Here is a 6081-nt window from a genome sequence, read left to right as displayed (position 1 = left end):
TCTTGAGAGTTCAATTTGTTTGTTTTGTTGCAGTTTGTATGCTAATTTTGTTGAGTAGGATGTGATTTCTTATTTGTAAGAAGAGGATCAATGGATCATAAATAAATGAGCAATACTAGAGAACCAAAAGGGTATTAGCCAAAAATCAGTCAAATACTTTTGGGGTGAATTCAAAATTTTTACGAGTTAATATATATGGATGTTTCTTCTACTAAGTATCAGAATGTTTCTTTTTCATACTAAATGGATGTTCTTTTATATATTTTTTGAATTTTTTGTATTATAAATGCGAATGTCTCTATTTTTTTAAGAATTTTATATTTTTTTAAATGTTATAAATATTTAATTATTTTTATTAAAATATAACTGAATATTTCTTTTGTTAATTATTAGGATATTTTTTTTCATATTAAATGAATGTTTTTTTTTTACATTTTTTTCCAAAAAGATCAATTAGGCATGCATAGTGCTCTCTTTCTACTCTCCTGGATCCTCACGCGCCGCAGCCCTCTCTTTGTCTTTGCTCTCTTCAACGCTATCATTGCCGCCCTCCTGGCCCAGTCTGCCCGACCGCCTCCGATCACCGCACGTCCGCACCTCCCACTCCGAACCTCAAGCAGAGCACCGGCACAATCAACTAATAACGGATCGAGCTGTAACGGATACGTGTACGGACAATGGTTCATGCGCCGCGGCGGATTCAGGTTCCAATTTCAGATCTCAGAGAGTTTTCCAGCAGATTCGATCGGAGAAGTTGGAGGAGGATGAGGGAAGGACAATGGAGAGGAAGAAACTGCGACGATCGGAGACGGAGACGGAGACGGAGACGGAGACGGCAAAGGCGGTTGTTCTTGTTGACGGTGGCGAATCCGACGAGCTAGATGTCGGTGATAGAAGAGGAGTGCATCGCGGTGGGGAAGTAGAGAGGGTCTGACGGTGAGAGAGATCTGTATGTGTGATTGTTGAAGGTGAATAGGTTAATATGAGAGAGAAGAGAAACGTTTTTATAGGTTTTAATTAGGTTTACTTAATCAATTTTAAATTTTTTAAATTTCAAAATTTAAAAAAATTAAAATTAATTATTAATACAAATTAATGTGATTTTGTTTAGTTTTTGACTAATAACCTTTTGGTTTCACATACTTTTCCTAAATAATATTATAGCCTTAAACAGAAGTAGGTGGTTTTGTGATCCGAGGAAGATGTATTTATGTAAGAAAACCACAGTTTCTTTCGGAGTGAGCCTGCAAACTATTATTACACTTTGTAAATTCTAAGTATTAAATTTGTAAATATAAATTTTAAATTCTAATAGTATAAAAATAAAATATAATTTAAATATTGATTAATATTAATAAAAATATTAATTTTTTAGTATTTTTTAATTTCCTTCTACGTGTTGAGGTTTTGTTAGCTACACAGGTAAAGGAGAAAGGGAATAAGAAAAATTATATAATAAATGATTCAACTATGATTATATTATTGTAATACAAAATATTATTTATATATTAAAATTAGTTATTAATATATTTATATATAAATATATGTGATTTAATTTATTTTTAATTTATATTTATATTTTAATATATAATTTATATTAATAATTAATTTTATTTTTAGTAATACGTAATATAATCGATTTTAATAATCTAGACATTGATGGAAAATAAATACCTCATGTATATATATTCTTTTAATTTTGTTATATTTCGTGAAATCTATTGAGATTAATCCCTTAGTTATTTATATTGATAAGAATGAATCTACACGTGCACATACTCAGACACTTGCTCAAACAAATAAGTGAATTGATCACTTTGATTAACCTTTACTACTTGCACGCAAAAACAAGTTAAATCAACGCCGGTGCTAATGTATATATATGCATGTCCAAATAAAGTGACGTGAGGAAATGAAGTATGAGCAAATTAATTAGGATGAGAACAGAAGAGATAGGAGCTACGGTGTCAAAACGAGCAAGACAACTAGTGAATGAATCATCGAATAGTATGGACATAACTAAGAAAAACCAGTGGCAAAGGGAAAAACATGTGGCACCAAAACCATGGGACTTTAATTTAGGACGAGCTTGATCATACATATACGACACATCATATTATATAATTTCACATATCCAATTATCCTCTTATCTTGTCTTTCATCACTGCTTTGGGACCCTCACCCTTTCCCTTTCGTCGTTTCATGTCTACACACGTATCGGAGTGCAATATATCTATTAACACTACGCAAAAAAAGGACGTAACCATTAACCTCCTTCATTTATATATAATCATCCTTCTATCATTTTCTTTCATTTGTCCCTACTTAGCGTACCTTAATCCACTCTTGATGACGACAATCCCATCATTACATAAACTTAATCTTTTGTTTACTACCAGAATTTAATATCTTAATGACGGGTTGCATAATTGCATAAAATAAAATCAAATAATCACTATTTAATTAATTTGTTATTTATTCGGAAGAATTATATAAAATTATAGTACACAGCGATAATTTTCCACCTACAAAGTTTACTCTAAATAATCTAAAAAAATCACCGTTAAAATTGAAAAACAATCACCAATTGAAAAAAATTTGATGGCAAGGAATACAAAAAAAGTCAAAAAGGATAACAATGACCAATCAAAAAATATATGAAGATCGCACATGAAAAAAATAATTAAAAATTATTATTGAGAAATCTAAAATCTCAAGCAAAGAGGTCGTTGTTCTTGAAGTCAATATTACTGAAATCATTAAATCCTCCTATAAAAATAGGTTGATGAATAATAAAACTGGTAAACTGAATCTATAAAATTGTCTAGTCACTGAAGATTATCTTTTTAATGAAGATTCGATAGACAGAAAGGATGATCTCAGACTCCTTTCAATTCAAATCTCATGATACTCATTTTTTTAAAAATCAACAATAAAAAACGATTACAGAAACAAATCAAACTAATTTTTCTTTTGGAACATGAATGATTGTCAAGAAAAAGGATAAAAAAAGAAAGCCAATAAATACGGAGAACAAACAGAAAATTAAAATAGATTACAAACCAATCTCAATTTGATGCACTATCAGAGGAGGTTCAGGATAATTGACAGTTGAAAAATCAGACGCAAACTGCTAGCATTTAAAATAAGAAAGGAAAAGAAGTTGCTAAAGTTTAAAATAAGAAAATAGTACCAAATCAAAGCAAAAAATTTGATGGTCAAAAATCTAGGACTGACATAAATAGTTAAATTGAACAGTCTGCTAAGCCAAAAAATCAAAATAGAAAAAATGTTGATGCAATTCAAAAAGTAAAGCAACTAAGGATCTAACCAAAGGAGAGTAATCCAAATTTTATAGAAGAACAAGTCAATAACCAACAAATAGGAAAAGAGCAAGAAGGACTCACCAAGAGTACTGAAGACAATTTAGTTATATGATCAAAGACCAAGTCAAAATCCATAAGAAAGGTAGTTATGTACCTATTGTGGGAGAAACTAGTTACCTTTTTCAAATAATAAAGTTCTTGAGGAATCCTTTTACTCTCATCCTAAGGACGAGAAAGAAAATCATTTCTCTATCGATCTAGAAGAGGGTCAAGAGAACAGAGAAATAGAACTTGATATTCAACATGATGGACCTATTGATGTATCAAATGTAAACTTGAAAGCTGTTCTAATGAGGATAGACTCAATTGTCGAAGAGAACTAAAAGTTTCTAGCCTTTTATATCTTTTTTTGCTGGTTTTCTTATGATATCTAAAAATGTTATTTCCTGGAACTATTGTAAAAACCGTAATTAATTAGCTGCTTAATTAAATTAAATTAATTGTCCAAAATAGGATTCAAAAATTTAGAATGTTAATTAGAAAATTTAAATATAATTTTTAGACTCAGTAAATTTTTCTGAGTTGAAAAATGTAATTTTTTGCGAAAAATTGTGTAAAAATGCGTTCCGGTAAATTAGCTGACAGTATCGGCTTAAATCTGTCCGGTACTATGCAAGAATGATAAAAACAGTAGAAAAGCTTCAGAAAACAATTAGAATTGAAATCAGACGCTAATTTTAAAGGTGAGTCAAACATGCTAACGGGTTGGACCGGACCCAAACCCAACATACTTAAAGCACCAAAACAACCCTAACGCAGCCCATAACATCATAAAACACTAATTGCATGCTAAAATGAGTTGAGAGAAGAAAGGGACAAAGTTACTATTCATCCTCCACTTTCGGTGGCCATAACTTGAGTTATGGTACTTCGATTCATGTGCCGTTTACGGCTACGCGAAGCTCTCGTCGGGCCCGTTAGTTATATCTAACCTTTGTTGGTAAGATTTCGATTTTCACTCTCTATTATGCTATTCTAAGAATTTTGAAATTTTAGGTTTGGTTTTTGAGAGATTTTTGTGATTTTAGGTGTTTAGGTACACTCTAGCACTTGGTTGCTATTGGATTTTGCTCCCAAAACTATTGGGTAAGGTGAACTTACTCTTATCCCTTGTAAATTCGTGTATTTAGGAACCCTAGGTATTGATTTATGGTAAATTAATGTGTATAACTTGAAAAATTTGATTGTTGATGCTTATTGGAGTTGATTGGTGATTTGTTGGTGATTGGGGGCTTGAATTGGACTCAACTCGGTGTATTGTGCATATTGGGAATCGGCTAAGGTATGATTTCAGTTTTCTCTATGTAATATGTAATATTTCTGGACACTTAGACTAGTGGACCATAGGATAGATTTGAACTGTTGATGATAAATTATGATTATTGATGCTTGTGATGATTTTGAAGACTTGTGATGAGAATTTATAGTGTGGTATGATATTGGAATTTTGATATAGAAATTGTGGAATTATTGAATTTATAGTGGATGAATTGATTGGCATAGGTGTTGAATTGATTGATTTGCAATGGAAAGGTAAAGTTTAGTATTTGGTGGTGTTTTGTGGTGAAATTGAATAGGCTTTGATTTGGTTTGATTGTGAATTTTGGAAGTTTGAGAACCTAGCTAATTTTTTGTTAAAAATAGATCTTGGGCTAACTTTGGCGGATCATATCTAGAACTCCAGTTTTCAAAATGAATTGAATTTCGTATCAAATAAAAGATAATTAAAAGAGCTTTAAAACAGTATAGATTTTGTAGAAATCAAAATTTTGTAGAAAAAGATATGATCATTGAAAGTTGGTATCGAAAATTTGAAATTCTGTTATGTTGCAGAATTTGTGATTTCTGGTATGTGTGCCCATGCACATTGTTATGCGCATGCTCTGAACTAGGGCCTTGTTTTCACTTGTGCGTATGCACACCCTTGTGTGCATGCACACCCTGTAAATTTTTTGAAAATGTGTCTACGCACACTCTGGTGCACACGCACACACAGGGATATGCCTATTGTTGGGAGTGTACGCACAACATCATGTGTACGCACACGTTGGGAAGCACATTCTATTGAGGGCGTTCGCACGTATCCATGCGTGCACACAAAATGGAAAATTTTACTTTGTCTGCATACGCACACTTTGAGAAAACTCTTCTGGGAGTGCATACGCACAACCCTATGCGTACGCACATTGCCTTGTTTTTTAATAAAAGCCTTGTTTTTAACCGTTTTACCTTCCCGGCAAGCTTGTAAACTTCCATAATGCTTATCTAGGTTTGCTTAGCTTGTTTTTAGGCTTTGAACATAGAGAGTCTCTAAGTGAGTTTAAGTAGATATTTTCTGGTAAAAATTTTAGAAAACGGAGCCTTAGGTTTCTAGAGTATTGATGATGGACTAGTTGAGTGAAATGGAGGAGTACTGTAATGATGTTTAAGGTAATGAGTTGTGGAGTTACAGATTGATGGTGTTTAAGACAAGTCTAGGACTCGGAGTGGAATGATGGCTTTACTGAGTATTGAAAATGATTTCTAAAAATCCACTGACATTATTTTATACTGAGAATTTTTGAGACGCTATGTGCCTGGCAAGGACGATGGTTAATCCCACTTTTTTCGAGGTCTCGGTGGCAGTGTAAGGATGGGGGTTAATCTCGGTTACATTGAAATGTGAGGTCTGTGGCAGAGTATCCCGCTCGCAACC

The 6081-nt window shown here is 32.5% G+C and overlaps 1 long non-coding RNA gene across 1 annotated transcript; it reads right to left on the bottom strand.

The window, feature by feature from the left end:
* Positions 1-2052: 2052 nt before the first annotated feature.
* On the bottom strand, positions 2053-3697 carry LOC112791133 (uncharacterized). Its single transcript, XR_003197131.3, has 2 exons — positions 3504-3697; positions 2053-2242 (listed from the first exon to the last, which is right to left on the bottom strand). It is a non-coding gene; the product is annotated as an uncharacterized lncRNA (long non-coding RNA).
* Positions 3698-6081: the final 2384 nt, after the last annotated feature.

The sequence above is a fragment of the Arachis hypogaea genome, chromosome 3, assembly GCF_003086295.3.
Source record: "Arachis hypogaea cultivar Tifrunner chromosome 3, arahy.Tifrunner.gnm2.J5K5, whole genome shotgun sequence".
In the NCBI taxonomy this organism is placed as follows: domain Eukaryota; kingdom Viridiplantae; phylum Streptophyta; class Magnoliopsida; order Fabales; family Fabaceae; genus Arachis; species Arachis hypogaea.
Note: the sequence above shows the minus strand (reverse complement) of the source record. Positions and strands in the feature narration are given on the sequence as shown.